Source organism: Armigeres subalbatus, chromosome 2, assembly GCF_024139115.2.
Source record: "Armigeres subalbatus isolate Guangzhou_Male chromosome 2, GZ_Asu_2, whole genome shotgun sequence".
Classification (NCBI taxonomy): domain Eukaryota; kingdom Metazoa; phylum Arthropoda; class Insecta; order Diptera; family Culicidae; genus Armigeres; species Armigeres subalbatus.
Genome location: NC_085140.1, coordinates 461595945 through 461609017, shown reverse-complemented (window position 1 = coordinate 461609017; position 13073 = coordinate 461595945).

Sequence of the window (13073 nt, the reverse complement as noted above, 5' to 3'; positions counted from 1 at the left end):
CCCAGGGAAGCTGTTCTCGTCCCTAATTTTCCATAACTCTACGCGGTCAATACTGTCGTATGCCGCCTTGAAATCGATAAACAGATAATGCGTTGGGCCTTGAAATTCACGAAACTTTGGAAGGACTTCCCGTACACTAGAGATCTGGTCCGTTGTCGAGCGGCCGTTAACGAAACCGTCTTGATCACTGCTAACGAACTCATTCACTCATGGTGACAGACGTCGGAAAATGATCTGAAGGATATCCACTTTGTAGGTGGCATTAAGGATGGTGATCGCTCGAAAGTTCTCACACTCCAGTTTGTCGCCTTTCTTGTAGATGGGGCATATAACCCTTTCCTTCCACTCCTCCGGTAGCTATTCATTTTCCCAGATTCTGACTATAAGTTTCTGCAAGCAAGTGGTTTGCTTTTCCGGCCCATCTTTTGATGAGCTCAGCTCGATACCATCCTTATTGGTCTTTAGCTGTTGGATGGCATCCTTAATTTCCCTCAAGGTGGGGGCTGGTTGGCCTCCATCGTCCGCTGAACTGACTACTCCGCTGCCTTGACTTTCACTGCCTGTACTCTCAGCCTCAGCGCCATTTAAATGTTCCTCGTTCCTCGCCATTTAAATGTTCCTTCCTTCCACCTTTCGTCCACCACACGTTCGTCCGTCAAGATGCTCCTATCCTTATCCCGGCACATTTCGGCTCGCGGAACGAAGCCTTTGCGGGATGCGTCGAGCTTCTGATAGAACTTGCGTGTTTCTTGAGAACGGCACAGCTGTTACATCTTCTCTCACTCCGCTTCTTCCAGGCGGCGTTTCTTCTCCTGGAAAAGGCGGATCTGCTGTCTCCGCTTCCGTCTATAACGTTCCACCTTGCTGTACCTTGGTACCTTGCTGCAGCGCGACCGCCCGCGCTGCGTCCTTCTCCTCCAGAATCTGTCTGCACTCTTCGTCGAACCAATCGTCCGCGTCGACTTCGACCCATATACCCGATGTTGTTAATGGCTGCTTCTTGATCATTCCAGCAGTCCTCAAAGAGGGGCCCCATCGAGCTCACCCTCTTACGGCAACACTGCCTCGGAGATGCTGCGGCAAGGTATGCAGTGGCGACATCAGGTTTGTTTCAGTCGCTCTAGGTCGTACCGCGGCGGTCGTCGGTACCGGAACATTGTTGATGGCGGATAGTTTTGTGCGCAGTTTAACCGTTATCACCAGATAGTGGTCAGGGGAGTTGATGTTAGCGCCACGATATGTCCCTGACGTCGATAATGTTCCTTGAGAAGTGCCGTCCATCAATCAGAACGTGGTCGATTTGCGCGATTCTGTCTGCAGTGGTGATCTCTAGGTGTCTCCACCGATACGGGAGGCTGTGTTGGAAGTAGGTGCTGCAGAACGGCCATATTCTTGAAGGCGGCGAAATCAATTAGTCGTAGGCTGCGTTTTCGTTCGTCAGGCCGGTGAGTGCAGAACTTCCAATAGTAGTCGGTCTAAACTCATCCTCTTGGCCAACCTGAGCGTTCAAATCTCCTATGATGACTTTGACGTCGTGGTTTGGGCAGCTGTCGTCGTACTCACGTTCCAGCTACACGTAGAATGTGTCCTTATCATCATCAGTGCTTCTGAGTGTGGAGCTATGGACGCGATTATGCTGAAGTGGAAGAACCGGCCTTTGATTCTCAACCTGCAACAATCTCTTATTGATCGGCCATCACCCGATCAGGCGCCTTTGCATATCTCGGGCCATCACTATGAAAGTTGTTCCCAGCTCGTGTGTAAGTTGCCGCAGCTCTGGTAGATGCGTATGATTACCTCTAAACGTTCGCACGGATTGGATCCTTCAACAAACCTCCCTGGCAGCGCTACGATGCCGAATCCACGGTCCTTGAGCACATCGCCGAGTATGCTTAAGCCTAGTACGCTGCTGAAACGGGATGGGTTTACGGAAAATTTGATCAAATTACCAAAGTAAATTTGACATGTCACTTTTCCGTACGGAATTGGCGATTAAAGGTTGCATGGAGAAGAAGAATTCCAATGATGATATTTGAAAAAAATTGCACGGAGACGCATAGGTAAGTTTTTTAAAACTCTTCCCAAAAAATCTAGAAGCAATTTAATTAAAAACGGAAAACAGTACGGGGTCGGACTTTTCTTCTATAAACCACTTTATCCAAAAACGGTAATTTCTTTTCGCACGTATCCAGTATGTCCATTTCCTAGTTAGCTCATCCATCACCTCCTGCTCGTCAAGTATGTGTGGTTGAAGTCGCCAAATGATTAACCAATACACTATCGTTTACAGCCATAAACATGGTAGAATGTATGGAGATTGGCATCAAGTTATTCTTTATTATAATATTATCATAAATGGCGTAAATTGAATAGGGTATATATATTTTTTAATAACGCCACATACGATGACTATGAACTGAATGAGCTACCTTGTATTGGAAAGCTTTCAACATCCCTTCCACACAAACAACTTTCAACTTGCATGCAAGGCCGAGCATAAGCTTTGCTGAAACAAGCTTACAATTATCCAAAGTTCCATACAGTACTTGGCAAAATAAAGTATACGGTGATATCTCAGCCCAAGTAGCACACGCAACATCTTCCAACAAGCATATTGTTTCTATTCAGTTTCAGTAGGCATTGGAAAAACATCGAAGCACGAAAAAGTTGCATCAAGATGTCAAAAACGTTCGGATTGTGATCAATGTTTCATTAAAATTGCAATGCAGTACGTGTTTGACATTTAGAAACAAACAAATAAAGAATACTGCACTTTATTTTGCAAATACGAAACAAAATCATTGAGTTGCATATTTTTTACCATGTAACTTCAATGCGTCTTTGAAAATTAAATTGTTTGTTTAAATTATGCTGCAGATAAGTTCAGTGTGTCTTCATGTTTAATTTGGCATCGTTCAACGTTTTGACAACTCGCATTTTTTCCTGTGATGGTGCAATTAAGTAACAGGGACACCCTGGAAAGTACAAAGCTTCATAATCGTATGGTTTTCATGGTGAGTAAACATGCAGTCACTTCGAAGTGATGAATGGTCCTGTGGTAGAGTGAAGGATCACCATCACAAGATTCAGATCGAATCCAGTTTTATATTTTTATTTTATTTCCTTTCCGATGTAGGTATTTTTGCAACATTATTGCTATTTTACTGCAATCGAAGGATGTTTCCAGGCTCAAGCTTTTAGATTGCAAAAGAATTAAGGTAAAACGTCCTATATCGTTGTGGTATGTCCTAATGTTGCGGTAGTGTTGAAGTAGTCCATTCTGGATATAATAGCATTAAAAAAGAATTGTGGGGTACGCTAAAACTCATCGAATAAACGACTAGAACATAGTGTTTTATATCAATCGACTCAGCTCGACGAACTAAGATGATGTCTTCTCTCTGTGTTTGTGCACAGACAAACAGAATCGCAGTTACATGAATTATTTTGCGCATGATCTCGTCCCAGTTAGAGGCGCTTAGTTTTTTTAATCTTTATTAAGGTGTTTTTAATCTACAGATTAAGTTCAACACCGACAGAGGCAGCGCAGCTTTCAACCACTTTGGCATTTGTCGCTCGAAATGCTAATCATCGAGGCGACGCTTCGTTCTGCATCATCTTCTTCTGTTTCCTTCTTATTGGCATTACATCCCCACATTGGGACAGAGCCGCCTCGGGCAGCTTAGTGTCTATTAAGCACTTCTACAGTTATTAATCTGCGAGGTTTTCTAAGCCAAGTTGCCACCATTTTTTGCATTCGTATATCATGAGAGCTAAATGTCACGATGATACTTTTTCTATGCCCAGGGAAGTCGAGACAATTTCCAATCCCAAAGCGTCTAGAACGGCACCGAATCGAACCCAGGCCACCCTCAGCATGGTTCTTGCTTTTGTAGCCGTGCGTCTCACCGCACGGGCTAAGGAGAGCCCCCTGTTCTGCATCATATATATATATAGAATAAAATCGAGATTAGCCCAAAAATCTATTCGATTTCAACGTGTGATGTTAGATAAAAATGATTTATGTTAACCGATCAATTTGCTATCTGCTATGTTTCGGGAGCAATAGTTTGTTGGCCTTAGGGGCCTTAGGTATAGTTTCGGGAGAAGCATTTTATATAGTGAAATCTGAATACCAGTACTACAAACCTTTACAGACGATCGATTAGATCTGCACTTCAAAAAAAAGTTGTTCGCTTTCAAAAGAACAAGGTATGCACGGTGGATGCAGCTCTAACTGCTAAGCAAAAAATTGGTTTGGATCAGGTTCAAAAACATTCGCTTCAGACTCAATTCAACTTAAGAAAGGTTTGATTTGAGAAATTGATGGTATTCAACCTATTCCAAAGATAGATTTAATTAATTTAATTAATTTTAAAAACAGGACAAACGCGCTTGCAAAACGGGACTTACGTCAAAAATAATTGTGGATAAAATTTAAGATCTGTAGAAATTTCAAAATGTATGAGCCTAATTTTCATTTTCCGTGTAAGAAATTAGAAATATTTTGAAGTGAATCATTCATCACTATAACCTTCTATTGTATTAAGTTAGTTGAGGAAAAATACTAACTACAAATATTTCACTCTTCAATGGGACGAGGAAAAAAACACGAAGGAATAGAAAATTACGTATCTTTCAGTATAAAAAAGGGGGATTTCAAAATTTTATTTTAATCTAATCTTACATGGATTAAGGCTTTTATTGACCACTAGCAGACCCACAAACTTTGTTTCGCTTAAAATTTATTTATTTTATGATTAGTTCTTGAATTATGCAGAAATTTATGTTTCTTTTGGCGGAAGCCCCCTTCGAAAGGGGGGGAGGGCTCTGAAACCATTTTAAGAACCTTTCCCGGTCCCAAAACCTCTACATACAAATTTTCATGCCGGATCGGTCCAGTAGTTTCGGAGTCTATAAGGTTCAGACAGACAGAAATTATTTTTATGTAGAATGATGCTTTGGCAGGTTTTGTTCTATTATTGGCAAGGGGTTTTTATGTCTGACTATGCTGAAATTTGGCTCTAAGAATTCTTTGCATATCAAAGCATTGTAAAATTTACATGAAATTTGGTCGACAAAACCCCTGCCAATAATAGAACAACACCTGCCAAAGCCGTCTTTCCCTAGGGGCCATCCACAAAGTACGTCACGCTTCTAGGGGAGGGGGGTTCCGAACAGCGTGACGACTCATACAAAATTTTAGAGGCTTACAAAAAGTGTGACGAAGAAGGGGAGGGGGGGTTGAAAATAGCCAAATTTTGCGTGACGTACTTTATGGATCTTCCCCTATGTAGATTATCAAAAACTTTTCCAATTCTGAACATTTGTAAATAACAAACAATAGTCAAAACACCAATATAATCATTTCACAGTTCTTGTCAATTGATTTTTTTCCTATGTGCTCCCAAAAAAGCTGGACTCATGCAATTTCGTCGCGGAAAGGTAAAAAATCCTGGCCAATTTATAGCCTGGTTTATAGCTCGGACTCTCGGAGATTTCCGCCGTATTGTCTAATTTCGAGCCGAATTTCTAATTTTCATAACGGAATCCCATAAATCGCGTCCACACACATGGGAGCAAAATTTGCAGACAAGTTCCTGATGTGTGAACTAGCCTTATTTATAAATGAGGCTGATTTATAAATTCTTTTTTCATGCCGTCCTTTTTTGTACAGTGAATAATTTCGAAATATTCAGAATTATTCAGAAAAGACTTTGCATGATTCGAAAAGAATCAAATTATTGAAAAAGATGTGGTAAAGCAGAGCTTTAAAAAATTAAGCACCTACTTCGGAAGATAAAAAAATGAAATACAATCAATTAAACGAGTTAAGTACTTTTAATTTAATTCTTAAATATTACGTATCTGCAAAAGATATCGAAAATAATTGGTGGAATTAAATAAAGAGTACTTAACTGTCTTTAGACGGTTGAATACATTTCACTAAAGAGCTTAAAATATTTTTCTGGAAAATACACTTAATCTGAAAATTAGAAATGTCTGTCCCTGCGCTTCATTTTATTAACGTTGACGTGTGACCTGATTTTAAGGAAATACTTGTTCTAGTATATTACTCATTCCGGAATGAGCAGAAAAATCATTGATGGTATGAAAAAATCTCCCAGTTAAGAAAAGTCGATCAATCTAATATACAAAACGGCATAGATATCATTCTTTTAAAAGCAACACTATTAACATAACATCTAACACTTTTTTTAATAGGTTTCGTCCACTTTCTTTGTTAAGAGATGAGCCAGTCGAGGGCTCTCTAAAAAGGATGCCAAAACACACTTTCTATGCATGATCAATGTAGAATCATTGAAAAAACGGGACAAATTAAAGTTGAGGATTTTTCAGATTACGACGGGACAGCACAAAAGGGTCTAAAAACGGGACTGTCCTGTCACGTTAAATACGGTACGTATGGTCAGCCTACAAATTGACCTCTCTGCGATAGGGCCAATTCGCCAACACACAGAGGGATTTGACGACGCGATGCCTACGCCTGCCCCAGCCTTGACGAGAACCCCTTTTCCGTCCTCGGGCTCGGAACCCGCGCGGATGACCGACGCCGCGAAACCGACGATACCATGTTGTTCTTCGCGCGGCCACTTGTTCGATTAAAGTATCGAGTTCGACCCACAGGGCACCGGTATGACCCATGAAGCCGACTCCGAACCCTTGGACCACTCTCTTATTTGCGCCTGAACTAGCCATTCATCGAGTCCACGCGCCACCGAGACGATTTGGGCGATAGCCGATAAACGGCGTTCCAGACAACTTCATCTTTACTCATCCTCCGAACTAGGTTGTCCGTAGTGTCCAGACCATGTTGCAAAACACGTGGTCACGCATTGCGCGAAAACGTGGGCACACGAACAACACGTGTTCCGCCGTTTCCTCTAAACCTGCGCACACCAAACACTCGGGTGAGGCCGAGCAAGCCAGCTGCGTTACCTGCAGCACGCTTTAACGCCGGGCACATCGAACCCCCCATGGGGTGCTTGCTGTTCACTGCTTTGCTGGAACAAATCAAACAATTGGGAGGGTTCGTGCAGCATTGTGCCTTATGTCCCTCCAATCCGCAGCGTCGGCAGGGATTGCTTCTGTCAGGGCCTTTGCAGTCCCATTGCTTGTGTCCCGGTTTCAGGCACTTGAAGCAAACTTCGGGTTGCTCGTATATGCGCACAGGGCATACCGACCATCCCACTTGACGCTCCCCTAACTTGACTACCTTGGAGGCGTCCGCTGCAGATAGCCGAACCAATGCTACCTGCGTCCCTGCCGACCTTTCCGTAGTCGAACGGCTGCGGTGGGCGTCTCCACTTCACACTGTCGCCGCAGTGCCGTGACGAGCTCTTCGACTTCAGTGATCTCGTCCAGGCTCTTTAACCCTTAGATTCACCTCCGTCGTGAGTGCCCTCACCTGACCTAGGACTTCCTCCGCCAACTCCTTGTAGGCGGCGCCCTTTGCAAGACGCTCCCGCTTCAGCTCGAGGATCATCTCGCCCATCCGGGTACGTCTTATTCGACGTACGTCGGCGCCGAGTTCACTGAGCTTGACGTCACCCCTCATCGTTTCAAGACGTCCGCCGAGTACTCTAGCCTCGTCCGTTGTGATGACTCAGGGCATCGCCCCTGGAGTGATTGTCGCCTACCCTAGACTGTTTGCTACCCTTATTCGCCTGGGCCTTCTTTTCGGTCCTTGACGTCTTCGGTTTCCTTTTGTTCTTGACCAAGGTCCAGGAGGCGTCATCCCCCTCTATTTCTCTGGTCTGGTGCGGCTGAGAACTTCAACCTGCCGTAACCCCTTGCCACCGTCTTTCCTGAGTGGACGGACCTTTCCAGGTCCTTCCTCCCCAGTTTTGAGATACCTGGCTGGGGTTCAGCTTCCCAGCCCCACTACCCTTGTTCGGGGTAGTAACCTCCGCGTTTTGGAGCGGCCCCAGGAGCTCATCCCTGGAGACTGTCTCCCCTGTTTTTTGTGTCTGCTTCGTTGGAACGGTCACCCCCTGACGTACCTGCAAATACTCTGAGCCTCAGTCTGGGTAGACTTTGGCACCACCATCTTCGCTGGCACGCCTTCGGTCGATTCGACCTTGCCTGAGTCCGCGAATTCTTGGGCCTCAGTCTGGATAGACCTCGACTCCACCGATTTCACGTGGGTTTACACTTGGCCGTCCTGACTGCCCTCTCCAGCTTGGCGTCCAGCATCGACTTTCGAAGTTTCTGCAAGCTCCTCTTGAGGTCCTTGCATGATATTATGCTTCGATGACGCAAAGTCGATGATGGCGTCCAGCCTGTTCCGTCGCCACCTCGAAGGCCGAAAGCCCATCGCGGTTGCGGTTCATCGCCTCCACAAGCCATGCGCCGTCAATAACCCCTACCGGCGTTTTTCTAGCCGAGAGGAAGGTTGAGTGACTCCACGCTGGCGCTGCGCACTGAGCTGCCGACTATTGCCTATGGCCTCCTACGCGGAGACCTGAACAACCCACCTCTTGCGAAGGGGTTGTCGCCACACCACTACCACTAGTTGAAGAATTGTCTTGGTTTTCCATTTTGGTCCCACGAGTTGCTCGGGAAAAGAGGTTCACCACGCCAGAGCCCAGCATGACGCGGTAGAAGTGGGACAATTACTGTGGAGGGTGCCCAGGTACCCCACAGGCTCCGTTAAAGGCCTAGCTCATTATTTCACCCCCCTGGCCATGCATCCCCTCGGCACGGGTCGCTTGACGCCTTGGGATTAGGGGTTAGGGACGATGGTCCCGGTCTAACTCGCAGTGGCCATGGGGAGGGGTCGTCAAGCCCCTTGGACAAAGTCCCTGCTGCCCCTGTGTGTGTGTGTGTGTGTGTGTGTGTGTGTGTGTGTGTGTGTGTGTGTGTGTGTGTGTGTGTGTGTGTTTTTTTCTTCCTAAGCAATGGAGGGGGAATCTGATCAACAGACTTCCTGGGTTGGACGTCCAGGAAGTGCGGGGTTAGGGACCACCTCCTAACAACGCTTTAGTAAACTTGGGACTTCGATCAAATTAAATGAAGATGTGGTTCGATTCGTGGTTGGTATAGACGAGCTCGGTGGTCTAGTGGCTATCGCTTCTGCCTTATAAGCAGGAGGTCGTGGGTTCAATTCCAGGCTCGTTCTTTCCTACTTTGTATTTCTATCTTAGTTCTTTCTGTGTTTCACGTTTCTACCAAAACGATTCCTACTGTTATAACCTTCCACAAAATCCCAAAACCTCCCGTGGCACCTATGAGAGGTCGTAGAGTTCTCTGCATCTTTCTTAAGTAGGTGTCCAACAAACCATCCTTCCCCTTCCTCAGCATTCGCAAGGACGTGGCCAGGACAGATCTTGACTATTGGAGAGTGCATTGCTTCCATCTAAGAGATAGTGATTAGTCCCAAATCAATATCTGTGGTAACGGTTGAAAGTGATACTACTCTCATACAATAGTCTTGGCTTGTACCACCTACGAATTTGTGCGAACTGCTAAATGCTAATGCTAATGCTAATGCTAATGTGGTTCGATTCGTGGTTGGTAAACTAATTATTTTTATTGTCAATCTTATTGAATAGGAAACTTCTTAATTCTAGTACGTCGTTATTTCTTCATTATTCTTTTTCTGTCTATTGCGTGAGAACCTAGGAACAACCATTTACTAATTTACCAATCGGAGAAGTCTAATAATTGATACGTAAACATAGTTATATCGAAGGGCGTGTTCACTTTAGTTGCCTTGAAGTAGGTCGTTGTGTAAAAGAAAAGAACATAATTGCTCAGCGCTCTAGGCGACATGAAATATGAATCCAAGGGATCGTGAATGAGTCATGTTGTCATTGAAGAAAAACCAGCGCCTTGCTCAAGTTACCAGCACTTGTGTGGTATGGGAATCGATAGGTGTAAAGTGACATGACACAGAATTATTCTTGGAAATGTTGTATGTCACCTAAAGGAATTTATTAGTTATGGAACGTTGTGTTCCAGATGAATTCATGGAATTGTTGTATTCCACTTGAGTGAATGTGGAGTAAGCGCATCTGACTTGCGCGTGGGAACATTCTGAAATTGAAGCTGCATGTTTGCTCTGTTGGAAAACGACAAGATCTCTAATTTATGATCTTTGAAGATGAAAAGGATATTTTAGTATGCTACACCATCCCCTTTGGGTGAATGGGATGCAATGAAATGAAATCATTCAATTGTTGTCAACATATATCGAGAAAATTTAAAAAAATGTTGTTCCAAATCTTCTTTACAATATTTATTGATACACTACACTTTTTATTTTGTTATTACTAGGAGGAAAAAATAAAATCAAACTTAATTTTAAATCTAACTGAATTGCGCACTTCTTAAGCTATTGCCAAGAATTTTTACCTATCTCATTTTGTTTATTATTTTTTGAAGTTCAAATTTTTTTTTGAGATTAGGCTCGGTATTTTTTAACACTTCTTAAGCTCTAATTAATCTATTTTTATGTACTAATAATGATTGATTTGTCTGTAAATGAATTATCTCTGCAATTTGGTTCATTAACGTTTTTGACCCTATATGGACCTCTATAAAAGGAATCTAACTTTTTTCTATTTTCGTTTTTAAGATACACTAAATCTCCTATATTTATGTTTATTGGATTTACAAATTTATCTGCTAATTCTTTTCGTAGATGTTTTTGCTCTAAAAGTTTTTGTTTAACTATTTCATGAGATTTTTTGCAATTTGTATTTTTATTTCTTTACTGTAAAGATCAAAATTGTAAACAGGTTCAATGTCGTTAGCAAATGTTTCCTGAGGTAGTTTATTTTGACTCCAAATACAAGTTCATAGGGTGTATACCCATGTTCTGTAGTGTGGGGTAGTGTTATAAGTAAATGCGTAGTATTGTAACCAATCATCCCAATCAGATTGATGGTTATTTACGAAAGATCTCAGGTATTCATTCAAACACCGGTGATTTCTTTCTAACAGAACCAATTGTCTGAGGGTGATATGCTGTTAAAAAGTTTGTTTGATTTGTAATAATTTATATATTTGATCAAGAACCTCGTTTTTTGTATTCGGTTCCTTGATCTGATTTCAATTCTAAAAATATGCCGTATATTAAAATAAAATTGTCAACTAAAGCTTTCGCAATCACGTTAGCTTCTTTAGTTGGAATTGGTATTAAAATTATATACTTAGTCAGTTCACATTGTATAGTGACTGCATATCTATTGTTATTACCAGATTTTGGAAGTGGACCTATTGTATCAATGGATACCACTTCAAAAGGTTTTGATGGTGTGTTTGTAATCATTAATTTCTCTTTCGTGTGTTTAGTAATTTTATTCAATTTGCACAATTCACAGGCCTTGATGAATTGGAGCTATTGAACTTTCATGTCTTTCCAACTATATATTTCTCGTAACTTTAGGTACAGTCTGTGCTTTTCTATGTGTCCTCCGGTAGGTGTTGTATGATGTTTATTCAAAATACTTTGAATTTCACAAAGATCACTAATGAACTTTGGTGGATTAAATATGATTATTTGTAGATTTTTCATTGTTTCAAGAACTAGTTCTTTAAATGATTCTTTGGGTACCCATTCAAAAATTTTATCATGACTTGATAATGCAATTTTATATATTTTCTTCATTTCCATTTCTTTTTCCAACACTGAAAGTGCAAACCACTAATGATTGTCTTTATGCTTTGCAAATGTGTTGTTATTCGTATTATTATGTTATTCTTCTGCGTTCCTTTAAAGATTGTTAATATCAATTTATTGTTCTCAATTGTACTTCAGAAGTTTTGGTATTTTCCTCGTCTCAGTCTGGTTTTCAGTAGTATAAATAGTGAGTTGATCAGACTCGCTATTGTCTTCGTTTTGTCGATAACTCTTGTCAAGTTGCTCTTTGTTTTGTCTAAGTTTTTCATTCCTTTTTCGTGTCATTGACCTTGTATTAACGATAAATATATTTTCTGTCTTTAAATCCTCTGATGTTTTTGGTATACGTGATAAAGCATCCGCTGTAACGTTTGTTTTACCCTGTATATACTCAATATTGAAATCATACTCTTCCAAGTCCAATCTCATTCTTGTCAGTTTGGACGTTGGATTTTTCATGTTGTATAAGAATACTAACGGTCTATGGTCTGTATAAACAGTAAATTTTCTTCCATACAAATAGGCTCTGAAATAATTTATAGCCCAATGTATTGCTGTCAGCTCTTTCAAAATAACTGATTTATTTTTTTTCACCGGGAGTAAAACTTTTACTGGCAAACGCAATAGGTAAATCGTTGCCATCAATAATTTGAGATAAAACTGCTCCACATCCCACGTCGGACGCGTCAGTTGTCAAAATGAAAGTTTTTCTGAAATCGGGATACTGTAATAATTTGGTGACATCAAAACGACTTAAGAGCTCTAAAAGCATCTTCGCATTGAAATGACCATTTAAATTGTGTATTTTCTTTAACAATTGATTCAACGGATACGCAATTGTTGCAAAATTTGGTACAAATTTTCGGTAGTAGTTGCAAAAGCTACAAACCGTCTAACTTCATCACTACTTTGTGGCTTTGGATAATTTTTTATAGTTTCAAATTTTGAATCATCAGGAAGAATACCTTTATCGGTTAATTTATGACCAAGATAAGTGACTTCTTTGTTGAAAAATTTGCATTTTTGTAAATTCAATTTTAAATTATACTTTCTTATACGATCAAAAACTTTGGTTAAATTATGAAAATGATGTTGTATAGAACATCCAATAACAATTATGTCAGCCATTGCGATCGTCATCATTCTTTGAAAACTATTTGGACTTATATTTAATCCAAACGGTAATCGTGTAAATTGATAATGACCTGTCTGGGTCGAAAAAAGTAAATTTTCTAGAATTATTGTCTAACGGAATTTGATGGAATCCAGACATTAAATCTAGTGTTGTAAAATATTTTGCTCTACCAAGTTGATCCAGAATAGAGTCAATTCTTGGTAAAGGAAATTTATCAGGAAGAATCTTTTTATTTAGCTGCCTGAAATCTATAACTAGGCGCCATTTTTTAGTATCATTATTACTCTTTTT